We start from the raw sequence: 14908 nt of genomic DNA, 5'->3' as shown, positions 1-14908 counted from the left end.
TGCATGTATCTTTTTGAATTAGTGTTTTTGTTTTCTTCCAGTATATATCCAGGAGTGGAATTGCTGAATCATATGGTAGTTCTACTCTTAGTTTGAAACCTCCATACTGTTTCCACAGTGGCTGTACCAATTAACATTCCCACCAACAGTGTACAAGTGTTCCCTTTTCTCCACACCATCACCAACATTTGTTATTTTGTAGGCTTTTTGACAATAGCCATTCTGACAGGTATGAGGTGATATCTCATTTTTTTGATTTGCATTTTTCTAATAATTAGTGATGTTGAACTGAGCATCATGTGCCTATTAGCCATCCATATGTCTTCTTCAGAAAAATGTCTATACAGGTCTTCTGCCCATTTTTTGATTGAGTTTGATTTTTTTGGTTTTGGTTGTTTTTTTTTATATTGAGTTGTATGAGCTATTTATAGATTTTGGATATTAATCCCTTATTGGTCATATCATTTGCAAATATTTTCTCTCATCCAGTAGGTTTTTTTTTTGTCAATCATTTCCTTTGCTGTGCAAAATATTTTAAGTTTAATTAAGTCCTTTTTGTTTATTTTTGCTTTATTTATTTCTTTTGCCTTAGGAGACAGATCCAAAAAAAAATATTGATACAACTTATGTCAAGGAGTGTTCTACCTATATTCTCTTCTAGGAGTTTTATGGTTTCAGGTCTTACATTTAGGTCTTTAAACCATTTTGAGTTTATTTTTGTATATGATGTGAGGGAGTGTTCTAATTTCATTCTTTTACATGTAGCTATCCAGTTTTCCCAGCAGTACTTGTTGAAGAAACTCTTTTCTCCATTGTATATTCTTGCCTTCTTTGTCATAGATTAATTGACCATAAGTGCGTGGGTTTACTTCTGGTCTCTCTATTATGTTTCATTTATCTACTTGACTGTTTTTCTGCCAGTGTTTTATTTATTTATTTTTTTATTTAACACCTTTACTGGAGTATAACTGCTTTACAATATTGTGTTAGTTTCTGCTGTATAACAAAGTGAATCAGCTATATGTATGCATATATCCCCATATCCCCTCCCTCTTGCATCTCCCTCCAAGCCTCCCTATCCCACCCCACTAGGTGGCCACAAAGCACTGAGCTGATCTCCCTGTGCTATGCAGCTGCTTCCCACTAGCTATCTGTTTTACATTTGGTAGTGTATATATGTAATGCTACTCTCTCTCACTTCGTCCCAGCTTACCCTTCCCTCTCCCTATGTCCTCAAGTCCATTCTCTACGTCTGTGTCTTTATTCCCGTCCTGCCCGTAGGTTTATCAGAACCATTTTTTTCTTTTTCTTTTTTTTTTTTAGATTCCATATATATGTGTTAGCATATGGTATTTGTTTTTATTTGTTTTTCTCTTTCTGACTTACTTCACTCTGTATGAGAGATTCTGGGTCCATCCACCTCACTACAAATAACTCAATTTCATTTCTTTTTATGGCTGAGTAATATTCCATTGTATATATGTGCCACATCTTCTTTATACATTCATCTAATGATGGACACCTAGGTTGGTTCCATGTCCTGGTTATTGTAAATAGTGCTTCAATGAACATTGTGGGACATGACTCTTTTTGAATTATGGCTTTCTCAGGGTATATGCCCAGTAGTGGAATTTCTGGGTCATATGGTAGTTCTATTTTTAGTTTTTTAAGGAATCTCCATACTGTTCTCCATAGTGGCTGTATCAATTTACATTCCCACCAACAGTGCAAGAGGGTTCCCTTTTCTCCACACTCTCTCCAGCATTTATTGTTTATAGATTTTTTAATGATGGCCATTCTGACCAGTGTGAGGTGATACCTCATTGTAGTTTTGATTTGCATTTCTCTAATGATTAGTGATGTTGAGCATCCTTTCATGTGTTTGTTGGCAGTCTATATATCTTCTTTGGAGAAATGTGTATTTGGGTCTTCTGCCCATTTTTGGATTGGGTTGTTTATTTTTTTGATATTGAGCTGCATGAGCTGCTTGTATATTTTGGAGATTAGTCTTTGTCAGTTGTTTTGTTTGCAAGTCTTTTCTCCCATTCTGAGGGTTGTCTTTTCATCTTGTTTATGGTTTCCTTTGCTGTGCAAAAGCTTTTAAGTTTCATTAGGTATCATTTGTTTATTTTTTTTACTTCCATTTCTCTAGGAGGTGGGTCAAAAAAGGATCTTTCTGTGATTTATGTCAAAGAGTGTTCTTCCTATGTTTCCCTCTAAGAGTTTTATAGTGTTTGGTCTTACATTTAGGTCTTTAATCCATTTTGAGTTTATTTTTGTATATGATGTGAGGGAGTGTTCTAATTTCATTCTTTTACATGTAGCTATCCGGTTTTCCCAGCAGTACTTGTTGAAGAAACTCTTTTCTCCATTGTATATTCTTGCCTTCTTTGTCATAGATTAGCTGACCATAAGTGCATGGGTTTATTTCTGGGCTCTCTATTATGTTTCATTTATCTACTTGTCTGTTTTTGTTTCAGTACTTTAGATTTCTTTCTTTTATGTCTAAAATTTTTGGACAGTTCTTCCCTAAATCCACAGTATCTCCATCTTTCCCAACCTCCAAATTTAATTTTTTCTATACTCTCAAAACAAAATCTCTCTGTAAAAATTGGGAAATGTCATGACCATAGTAATGACAAAGTGAATAATTTACAAAAATTCTAAAAAAGAAAAAAACTCTATAAAATAGTGTCTTCTTATGACCCTTAAATATGTTTTAAGAAGTAAGTAAAACCCATGCTTTTATTATCATATTTTCTTTGGTACCAGGATGTCTCTTTATGGGCAGGGTTCTCATTTATCACTTAAGTAAGCTATTATGAGGCACAGCTTGGCCAAAAGTCCTAGAATGCTGAAGTCAGTGACCCGAGCTTCCTGAGGGACTAGTTAAGTAACTTCATATGATATGCCTAGAAACGCTAACAACAATATTACTTGATAAATCAGGGCAGGGCTGGAGATCCTCTTTTTGATAAGTATTACTGTAGGTCATATTGCAATAAGGATCTCCATTTAAATATGGTGTATTTAATACCATGTTTATCTCTACTATCTACCAAGACTCACTAAAGCTAGAGTAAGGAAATTTAAGAGATATGAAGCCAGAAGAATAAAGAAAAATGGAGATAAGAAAAAGAAAAGAAAGAGGAAATGAGAAAAAAGCAGGTAAAATGTCAACATTTTGGAAACTAGAAAGTAGACAGATGAATAATAACTGATGTATAAAGCTGAACTTGAATTGTTACCAGGAGAAAAGCCAATAAAAAGTAAGGTATTTCCTACTACAGTGCACCTCCTCCTCTTACTGCTGCCACTGAAAAGTTGTGGAAGCACCAGGCCCACCTGCAGGTGGATGTTAGGAGCAGGGCTAAAAACTGGAGGATTGACTGAAATTTGATATAAGGAACAAATATACTAATTATAAAGAGTTCAAGATACCCATGCACACCCTATGTAGCCAGGCTAGTTCCTCACTCTGGCAGAAGACAGTTGATTCGCTTGGGACCATGCAGTCCATGGAGCTAGAGACATTGTAACAGAGAAGAGCAAACCTGACTCCATATTGAATCTATTCCTTTAGCTCTAACCTTTGTGCTCTGTTGCCTATGCTTAGTCAGCTAGCTCTGCACCTCTGTAAAAGAGTGTTGCCTGTAGCCTGAAATGTACATAATAGCCCTTTCTCAAGGCTCTGCCTCCCATGCTTGACCCTTAAAAGTATAACACTTTAAAGCTAAAAAGTTGCAGAATAGAAAATTTGAGGTTTACAGGAACACGGTGACCAGACCTACCTGGGCAGCTGCAAGAATAAAGGATTATCACATCTGCTCTGTGCAACAACCAGCCACACCCCCTTACCTTTTAGTATAAAAGGAGACTGAATTCTAACATGGATAAGATTGTTCTTTGGGACACTAGTCAACCATCTTCGCAGTCTACTCGCTTTTCAAATAAAGTTGCTCTTCCTTGCCCCAACATTTGTGTTTCAATTTATTGACCTGTCATGCAGCGAGCAGTATGAGCTGGGATTCAGTAACAACATTACATACAGCTGAAAGTGGTGGTACGGGACTGAATTGAAGGCAAGTATAGAAATCTACATTCTCAAAAGTGAGACTTCTAAATCTACACCTGTCCACCACTAACCTCCATACGGCTTCCAAAACATGAGTGATAAATCCATAGACAGAAGACCGGAGAATTTCTCTCTGAGGAAACTGACTAAATCAAGAAAAAAAGAGAAAAATAATATTGATATTCAGGGGCCTCCACTTGATCATGAAGTGATGAAGACCACCAGTTGGCAAGGCCTACAATACACAGGAATTCCTAGCAGCTTTTTAGGGGTCCTGTTGCTGGCTGCAGAGCTCCAGACAATTGCTCTCTGATTGTCCCTGAGATTTCTTAAACTGCTCTTGTCTGTTTAAATCATCCAGAGGAAATTCTGTTGTGCACGACTAAGAATCATGAAAATTACCATACAATGAAAAATAGAATGCTACCCAGACATTAAAATTATGAAGTTCACTGATGTGTCCTCATATACAAAGAGTTCCAAGGTATATTGTTAAACAACAAAAAAGAAAAGATGCAGAACAATGTGCAGTATTCAAAATAAATAAATATAAGAAGGGCCCTTAGGGTCACTGAAATATATTAACTTGATAGAATGCTGAAATATCGCCATATATGGGTAGTCAGATCGTCATTGTGGAAAGAACAAAACCTTAATATAAAGCAGACCTATGTTCAAACCCTAGTTTTGGCAGTGAATGACCATTAGGTCTTTGACAAATCTCTATCCTTACCTTCTCTGAACCTCAGTTTAGAAACATGTAAAATAATGGCAATATCTGGTGCCATCATTGTAAAAATTTAAAAAGATTGTGGTAAAGCTCTGAGTATAGTGCCTGGCCACTTTCAGGCTCTTAATAAGTGGTACCCACTTACCTAGTGATGCTCCCCCCTAGCTTACCACGTGGATGGGAAACCCTAAACCCTGCTTTGGTTCACATCGTGGGGTGTCCGAGGGAAGTGGAGGAAGGCTGGAACAGACAACGGACTGGTTGTCTATCCTGCATTAAAGCAGAGTGTGGATCATTGGCAATTACACTTTGGGCTGAGGAATCTTAGCATTATGAGAAAAGAAACTTGGCTGGCATCCCTTTTCTCCCATTTCCCTCATCCCCAAGGTCTGGCTCTAGAAATGGACACCCTAACCAGTGGAGTGGGTAGGCATGTGTGACTGGGAGAATGAGGACTGAATAGCTAAGCCATCAAGGCTTGAGGTTGTGAGAGGCTAGGTGCCACTTAGGATGGCAATGTAGTGGATACACTGGGAAACCAGCAAGGAGTAGGCACCACCAAACCCCTCCCAGCCCCGTCACAGGTGTAGCACTGCCACATCAAGCCAACTGTTTGAGGCTCTACTTCACAGAGAGGTAGAATTAGGAGGAAAAATTCCTGTGAAATCCAGGCCTTAAAAGTTGTGCTTGGGAAAATGCTTTATACTATTAAGCGAAGGGGAAAAAAAAAAAAAGACTAAAATGCAGCGTGTGGAGATGCTTGTGTGTGTGTATGTGTGTATATGGCCATCCCTCAGTATCCCTGGGGGATGGATTCCAAGACCCTCTGTGGATACCAAAGTCCACAGAAGCTCAAATTCCTTCTATAGGATGATGTAGTATTTGCGTATAACCTATGCACATCCTCCTGTATACTTTAAATCATCTCTAGATTTCTTATAATATGTAGTATGATGTAAATGCTATATAAATAGTTGTCAGGCATGCAGCAAATTCAAGTTTTGCTTTTTGGAACTTTCTGGAATTTTAAAAAATATTTTCAATCGACGGTTGTTGGAATCTGTGTATATAAAACCTGCAGATAAGGAGAACTGAATGTGTGTGTGTGTTTGTGTCTGTAACTAAAGAAGACTAGAAGGGACTATACCAAAACGTCAGCAATAATTTACAGTTTAAAGGAAGATTTCAGAGAAATCCAAATCCTGGAAAAACAATATAACCATTTTAAAGGGTAAGAGTTAATAAACAAACCAACCCAAACCTCATATAATTCACTTCAGTTTTGGCCAGAAAAAAAAAAAATCAAAGTGATCATCCTATCAACATGAAATAAATAATCCTTAGGCTGTTAGTGTTCTTTTCATCTCCTTGCTCTAGAGGCATGCTGATTTGTGGGCTTTGGTTCTTTGTTTAGATAATGATGTTTAAGATTGTTTCTGGGTGTGGCCGAAGAAGCCAGCAGGGTAGTGAAAGCTGGAACTCCACAGCCCTGCAATTCTTATTTTAGTTTCTCCTTTGCACAGAAACCTGATACTCTGGGTTCAGTCTTTTCCTTTGAGTTGCAGGGCTCAAGTAGAAGAAAACAAAGAAATCTTTTCCTGATTAACATATTGAAATACACTTGGAGAAGTTAGGTTGTCATTATCTGCTTTTAACTTCCTCCTGGAAAGAGATACTGTTTGTGCTTAAGGATATTTCAGAGCAGCAAATAATTTTCAGTGTTATAAGCAGCATGTGGAAACAGGAATAACATCTTTAAGCGGTAACATCCTACTAGCTATAATTAAAATAACACTCCTTGAGCAAAATATAAAATAAAACGACACTCTTTTTGTGGGAGTTCCCTGGTGGTCCAGTGGTTAGGACTCAGTGCTTTCACTGCTGTGGTTCCGGGTTCAATCCCTGGTAGGGGAACTAAAATCCCACAAGTTATGCTGCATGGCCAAACAAAAACAAAAACAACCTCTTTTTTTCCTTGCCCAGCTGAGCCAATGGTTTTCAATAACTGGAATGCCTGAATAAAACTGCTAATTAGAATGATAACAAGTCTTAAAAACTAATGTAAGTAGAAAGTATTTCTTGTTTTATAAATTTCACGTCAACCCTATGAGGTTTATAGTATCATTTGTTCAGTTTTACAGATGAGGAAACAGGCTTATGGAGATTAAATAGCTTGCCTAAAGCTATTCACATGTCAGGAAGTAAAAGAGCCAGAATGACAAATTAGGGCAGCCTGCCTGGGAAGCCCAGGCTCTTACCCAATGGATGACATGGCCTTGCTACAGCCAACCACCCAAAACGGCTTAAAGTGTCAGGTCACCTCTCCTTCCCAACTCTCAGTCTCCCAATCCCCTCCCTCCACTGTCTCCACTACTGCCTACTACACACTGACACTGATTTGCCAGGGCAAATCTAGAACTATTGAAAAGTTTGACTCTCCTGAGGTCAGAAGGACTGAGGTCAGAAAGAATGTGTACTTTAGAACAAGATTTTAAACAAGCCAGGAAGAACTTGCTCTTTAAAGTAATACCATAAATAAATCATTTCCAAGGCAATAGTTGTGTTTGTGTGTTTTTTTGTGTGTGTGCATGCATGCATATGCATGTTTATTTGGGCAAATTTGGATTTCTTTTTTTTTAAATTAATTATTTTTCTCTGTGTTGGGTCTTCTTTGCTGCCCGTGGGCTTTGTCTAGTTGCAGTAAGTGGGGGCTACTCTTTGTTGAAGTGCGCAGGCTCTAGAGCATAGGCTCAGTAGTTGTGGCACCTGGACTTAGCTGCTCTGTGGTATGAGGGATCTTCGTGGACCAGGGATCAAACCCATGTCCCCTGCATTGGCAGGTGGATTCTTAACCACTGCGCCACCAGGGAAGTCCCAAATTTGGATTTCTTTTTTTTTTTTTTTGTGCTGTACGCAGGCCTCTCACTGTTGTGGCCTCTCCCATTGCGGAGCACAGGCTCCGGACGCGCAGGCTCAGCGGCCATGGCTCATGGGCCCAGCCGCTCCGTGGCATGTGGGATCCTCCCGGACCGGGGCACGAACCCGTGTCCCCTGTGGACTCTCAACCACTGCGCCACCAGGGAAACCCCAAATTTGGATTTCTTGATATTCAGTTCGGATGTGTAGGTAGAACACACTCCTACAAAATACATTTCAGAATTGAGCAGTCAGGAAACATAGAATGAAAACAAGATTAAAGAACCATATTGGATTTATTATGAAATAGAGGTCATTTTATTTAAAAAGAGTAAGTAGATACTGAGGAACCCAACTGCGTATATGGAGGGCCAACTATAAATTATGCTTGGATTTTGACTCTGTGGAGGGTGGGCGTCCCTAACTCCTGCGTTGTTCAAGGAGCAACTACATTTGCCTTTTATTAATCAGTGTTGGGGTTTGCACATATTTTATATATTAAAGGAAATAGCATCTGAGAGTATTTTCAGCTCCATCAGGGCAGACATCAATGCAGGTCTGTTTCACAGACAAAACTATAATTCAAAACATTCATTCACCCCTATGATGATGAGCATCTTTTCATGTGCCTATTGGCCATCTGTATGTCTTCTTTGGGGAAATGTCTATTTAGATCATCTGCCCATTTTTTGATTGGGTTGTTTGTTTTTTTTTTCTATTGAGTTGAATGAGCTGTATTTTGGAAATTAAGTCCTGTCCGTTGCATCATTTGCGAATATTTTCTCCCAGTCTGTAGGTTGTCTTTTCATTTTGTTTATGGTTTCCTTTGCTATACAGAAGCTTGTAAGTGTGATTAGGTCCCCTTTGTTTATTTTTGCTTTTATTTGTATTTCCTTGGGAGACTGACCTAATAAAACATTCGTTCAATTTATGTCAGAGAATGTTTTGCCTATGTTCTCTTCTAGGAGCTTTATGGTGTTATGTCTTATATTTAAGTCTTTAAGCCATTTTGAGTTTATTTTTGTGTATGGTGTGAGGGTGTGCTCTAACTTCATTGGTTTACATGTGGCTGTTCAACTTTTCCAACACCACTTGTTGAAGAGACTGTCTTTTCCCTTTTGTTGAAGATTAATTGTCCATAGGTGTGTGGGTTTAATTCTGGGCTCTCTATTCTGTTCCATTGATCCATATGTCTGTTTTTGTGCTGATATATGCTGTTTTGATTACTGTAGCTTTGTAGTATTATCTGAAGTCTGGGAGGGTTATTCCTCCTGCTTTCTTCCTTCTTTTTCCTAAGGATTGCTTTGGCAATTCTGAGTCTTTTATGGTTCCATATAAATTTTAGGATTATTTGTTCTAGTTCTGTGAAAAATGCCATGGGTAATTTGATAAGGATCACATTAAATCTGTAGATTGCTTTGGGTAGTATGGCCATTCTAACAATATTAATTCTTCCAATCCAAGAGCATGGGAATATATCTTTTTACATTAATGTTTTTATTTTCTTCAGATATATACCCAGGAGTGGAATTGCTGGATCTTATGGTAGTTCTATTTTTAGTTTTTTGAGGACACTCCATACTGTTTCCACAGTGCCTACACCAATTTATATTCCTACCAACAGTTACAAGGGTTCCCTCTTCTCCACATCCTTGTCAACATTTGTTATTTGAGGTCTTTTTGATGATAGCCATCTGACAGGTGTGAAGTGATATATCACTGTGGTTTTGATTTGCATTTCTGTGATAATTACTGATGTTGAGCACATTTTCATGTGTCTGCTGGCCATTTATATGTCTTCTTTGGAAAAATGTCTACTCAGGTCTTCTGCCCATTTTTTAATCAGGTTTTCTTTTATATATATTGAGCTGTATGAGCTGTTTATATATTTTGGATATGAATCCCTTATTGGTCATAACATTTGCAAACATTTTCTCCCATTCAGTAAGTTGTCTTTTCATTTTGTCAGTGGTTTCCATTGCTGTGCAAAAGCTTTTAAGTTTAATTAGGTCCCATTTGTTTATTTTTGCTTTTGTTTCTTTTGCCTTAGGAAACAGATTGAAAAAATATCGCTATGGTTTATGGCAAAGAGTGCTCTGCCAATGTTTTCTTCTAGGATTATGATTTCCAGTCTCACATTTAGATTTTTAATCCATCTTGAGTTTATTTTTGTGTATAGTGTGAGAAAATGTTCTAACATTACATGTAGCTGTCCAGTTTTCCCAGCACCACTTATTGAAGAGACTGTCTTTTCTCCATTGTATATTCTTGCCTCCTTTGTCATAGATTAATTGACCATGAGTGTATGGGTGTATTTCTGGGCTCTCTATTATGTTCCATTAATCTATGTGCCTGTTTCTGTGCTAGTACCATACTGTTTTGATGACTGTAGTGTTGTAGTATAGTCTGAAGTCTGGGAGCATTACACCTCCGGCTCTGTTCTTTTTCTCAAGGTTGTTTTGGCTATTTGGGTTTTTTTTTTTTTTCAGTTTCCATAAAAAATTTTAAATTATTTGTTCTAGTTCTGTGAAAAATGCTATTGGTATTTTAATAGGGATTGCATTGACTGTAGATTGCCTTGGATAGTATGAACACTTTAACAATATTAATCAATATTAATTCTTCCAATCAATGAACATGGTATATTTTTCCATTTGCTTATGTCATCTTCAATTTCTTTCATCAGTGCCTTATAGTTTCTCAGGTACAGGTCTTTTACCTCCTTAGGAAAGTTTATTCCTAGGTATTTTATTCTATTTGATGCAGTTGTAAATGGGATAATTTTCTTAATTTCTCTTTCTGGTAGTTCATTGCAAATGTGTAGACATGCAACGGATTCCTCTTTATTAATTTTGTATCCTGCAACTTTACCGAATTCATTGATAAGCTCAAGTAGCTTTTATTAGCATCTTCAGAATTGTCTATGGAAAATATCAGGTCATCTGCAAACAGTGACAGTTTTACTTCTGCCTTTCCAATTTGGATTCCTTTTATTTATTTTTTTCTTTTCTGATGTCTATGGCTAGGACTTCCAATACTGTGTTGAATAAAAGTGGCAAGGAAGGACATCTTGTCTTATTCCTGATCTTAGATGAAATGCTTTCAGCTTTTCACTGTTGAGTATGTTGTTAGCTGCAGCTTATCATATATGGCCTGTATTGTGTTGAGATATATTCTCTCTATACTCACTTTGTGGAGAATTTTTATCATATATGGATGTTGAATGTTGTCAGAAGCTTTTTCTGCATCTATTGAGATGATCATATGATTGTTATTCTTTAATTTGTTAATGTGATGTATCACATTGATTGATTTGTGGATATTTAATCATCCTTGAATCCCTGGGATAAATCCCACTTGATCATGGTATATGATCCTTTTAATGTATGGTTGAATTCAGTTTGCTGATACTTTATTGAGGATTTTTGCATCTATGTTCATCACTGATATTGGCCTATGATTTTCTTTTTTGTGTGATACCTTTGTCTGATTTTGGTATCCCAGTGATGCTGGCCTTGTGAAATGAGTTTGGAAGTGTTCCTTCCTCTGCAATTTTTTGGAATAGTTTGGGAAGGATAAGTGTTAATTTTTCTCCAATTGTTTGGTAGAAATCACCTGTGACACCATCTGGTCCTGGACTTTGGTTCATCAGGAGTTTTTTAAAACTACTGATTCAATTTCATTACTGGTAACTGGGCTGTTCATATTTTATATTTCTTCCTGGTTCAGTCTTGGGAGTTTGTACACTTTTAGGAATTTGTCCATTTCTAAGTTGTCCACTTTATTGGCATAGAGTAGTTCATAGTAGTCTCTTATGATCTTTTGTATTTCTGTGGTATCGGTGTAACTTCTTTTTCATGTCTGATTTTATTGACTTGGATCCTCTCTCTTTTGTTTCTTGATTAGTCTGGCTAAAGGTTTATCAATTTTGTTTATCTTTTCAAAGAACCAGCTCTTAGTTTCATTGATCTTTTCTGTTGATTTTTTAGTCTCTATTTCATTTGTTTCTGCTCTGACCTTTATGATTTCTTTCCTTTTACTAACTTTGGGCTTTGTTCTCCTTTTTCTAGTTCTTTTAGGTGTAAAGTTAGGTTGTTTATTTGAGATTTTTCTTGTTTCCTGAAGTCAGCTTGTACTGCTCTAAACTTCCCTCTTAGAATTGCTTTTTCTGTGTCACGTAGCTTTTGCATCATTGTGTTTTCAGTTTCATTTGTCTCCAGGTATTTATTTACTTCCTTTTTGATTTTTTCAGTGATCCATTGGTTGTTTAGTGGCATATTGTTTAGCTTTCATGTGTTTGTATTTTCTGAAGTTTTTCTTCTAATTGATTTCTGGTCTCATAGTGTTGTGGTTGGAAAAAATGCTTGATATGATTTCAAGTTTCTTAAATTTACTGAGGTTTGTTTTGTGGCATAGCATGTATAGCATGTGATCTATCCTGGTGAATGATCCATGTGCACTTGAGAAGAATGTACATTCTGCTGCTTTTGGATGGAATGTTCTATATATATATATCTATCTATTAATCCATTTGGCCTAATGTGTCATTTAAGACCAGTGTATTCTTATTGATTTTCTGTCTGGGTGATCTGTCCATTGATGTAAGTTGGGTTATTATTATTAACACACTATTATTATTGTGTTACTGTCAGTTTCTCCCTTTATGTCTGTTAATATTTGCTTTGTGTATTTAGGTGTTTCTATGTTGGGTGCATATGTATTTACAATTGTTATATCTTCTTCTTGGATTGATCCCTTGATTATATCATTATGTAATGTCACACTTTTTCTCTTGTAATGGTCTTAAAGTCTATTTTGTCTGATTCAAGTATTGCTACCCTGGCTTTCTTTTGATTTCCATTTGCATTGAATACCTTTTTCCATCCCTTCACTTTCAGTCTGTGTGTGTCTTTAGATTTAAAGTGAGTCTCTTATAAGCAGCATATATACAGGCCTTGTTTTTGTATCCATTCAGTCACTCTATGTCTTTTGGTTGGAACATTTAGTCTATTTACACTGAAAGTACCTATTGATACATATGTTCTTATTGCTATTTTGTTAATTGTTTGGGGGTTGTTTTTGTAGTTCGTTTTTGTTCCCTTTTTCTTCTGTTCTTGTATGATTTGATGACTATCTTTAGTGTTATGCCTGGATTCTTTTCTTGTTTTTGTGTGTGTATCTATTATTGATTTTTGGCTTGTGTTTACCATGAGATTTATACACAGATATAAAAAAATCACAGATATTTATATCTATCTGTCTATCTATCCATCTAGCTATCTATCTACATATGTATGATTGTTATAACAATCATATCTATATATAGCTCTGTGATTTTTTTAAGTTGATAAACTTTTAATTTCAAACGCATTTTATGAAAACTGTGTTTATACTCTCCTCTCCTCACAATTACTGTTTTTGACAATATATTTTACATCTAATTGTTTTGTGTATCCCTTATCTGCTTATCCTGGATATAGATGATTTTACTACTTTTGTCTGCTAACCTTCCTACTACCTTTGTATGTGGTTGATTTTCTAACTTTACTGTATATTTGCCTTTACTGATGAGCTTTTTCATTTGTAATTTTCATATTTCTCATGGCCTTTACTTTTTGCTTAGAGAAATCCCTTTAACACTGCTCATAAACTCATTTGGTGGTGCCAAACTCTTTTAGATTTCATTTGTTTGTTGCTCTCTCCATGAAATCTGAACAAGAGACTTGCTGTGTAGAATATTCTTTGTTGTGGGTTTTTCTCTTCCATCACTTTATGTATATTGTGACACTCCCTTCTGGACTTCAGAGTTTCTGCTGAAAAGTCAGCTAATAGCCTTGTGGGAATTCCTTTTTATACAACTTACTGCTTCTCCTTGTTGTTTTTAATAGTCTCTCTTCATCTTTAATTTTTGCCATTTTAGTTGCAATGTATCTTGGCATGTTCCTCTTTGGGTTGATCCTGTATGGGACTCTGTACTTTCTGAACTTGGAAATCTGTTTCCTTTCCCAGGCTTGGGAAGTTTTCAGCCCTTATGTCTAATATGTTCTCTGCCCCTTTCTCTCTTTCTTCTGGGACTCTTATAATGTGAATGTTAGTATGCTTGATGTTGTCGCAGAGTTCTCTTAAACTGTCCTCATTTGTTTTTATTCTTTTTTCGTTTTTCTGTTCACCTTCAGTGATTTCCACTGTCTTCCAGCTTGCGGATCCATTCCTCTGTATCATTTAATCTACTGTTGATTGCTTCTAGTGTATTTTTCATTTCAATTACTGTATTCTTCATCTCTGTTTGGTTCTTCTTTATATTTTCCAACTATTTGTTTAAAACTTCTAACTTCTTGCTCTGTGTATCCTCTGGAGTTCTTTGATCATCTTTACCCTGAACTCTTTCTTGGGTAGATTGTCTATCTCCACTTCACTTAGTTCCCTTCATTTGGCATATTCCTTTGTTGACTCATTTTGCCTAACTTACTGTTATTTTCTTTTCTATATATGCGGTAGGTTGGTTACATTGTCCTGCCTTGGAGAAGTGGCCTTTTGTAGGAGATGTCCTGTGCATCTCAGCAGTGCACTGCCCTCTGGTCATCAGAGTTATATGTTATAGGTGCCCCCTCTTTGGGCTGTGTGGATCCTTCTGTTGTGGTGGACTGACAATTGTGTTTGGTTTGGTAGGCTTGGTTGGCCCCTGGTCTGGTTGGTTGCCAGGGCATGCCTCATGTGGAGCCTTCCAGCTGCTGGCTGATGTGCCAATTTGGGGTCCAGGAGATCCCAGGGCTGGTGTCTGCCCACCAGAATGTAAAATCAGACCTGCATCTAGTGCCAGCCCACTGGCAGAGCCAGGTCCTGGGGTCTGGTTGCAGGGCCCAGGGGTCCCAGAGCTGGTGTTGGACCACTGATGGGGGGTGTCAGCTCCTGATGCGGCTGGCTGTAGGGTCCAGGGTATCCTGAAACTTATTTTGGCCTTCTTGTAGGTGGGGTCAGGGCCCAGCCAGTCCCGGGGCAGGTGTTGGCCTGCTGACTGGTGGGCTGGGTCTGTGGGCTGTGGAGCTGTTGTTGTCCTGGAGCTGGTGTCTGCCTGCTGGTGGGTTAGGCTGGTCCCAAGGCTAGGCATGCTTCATGGTGGTTGGGGCTTGGTATTTTGGGGTTGATACCTGCCCACTGGTGGATGGAGCTGGGTCATAGGGTTTCTG

Source organism: Lagenorhynchus albirostris, chromosome 4, assembly GCF_949774975.1.
Source record: "Lagenorhynchus albirostris chromosome 4, mLagAlb1.1, whole genome shotgun sequence".
Lineage (NCBI taxonomy): Eukaryota > Metazoa > Chordata > Mammalia > Artiodactyla > Delphinidae > Lagenorhynchus > Lagenorhynchus albirostris.
This window is presented reverse-complemented; position numbering follows the sequence as displayed.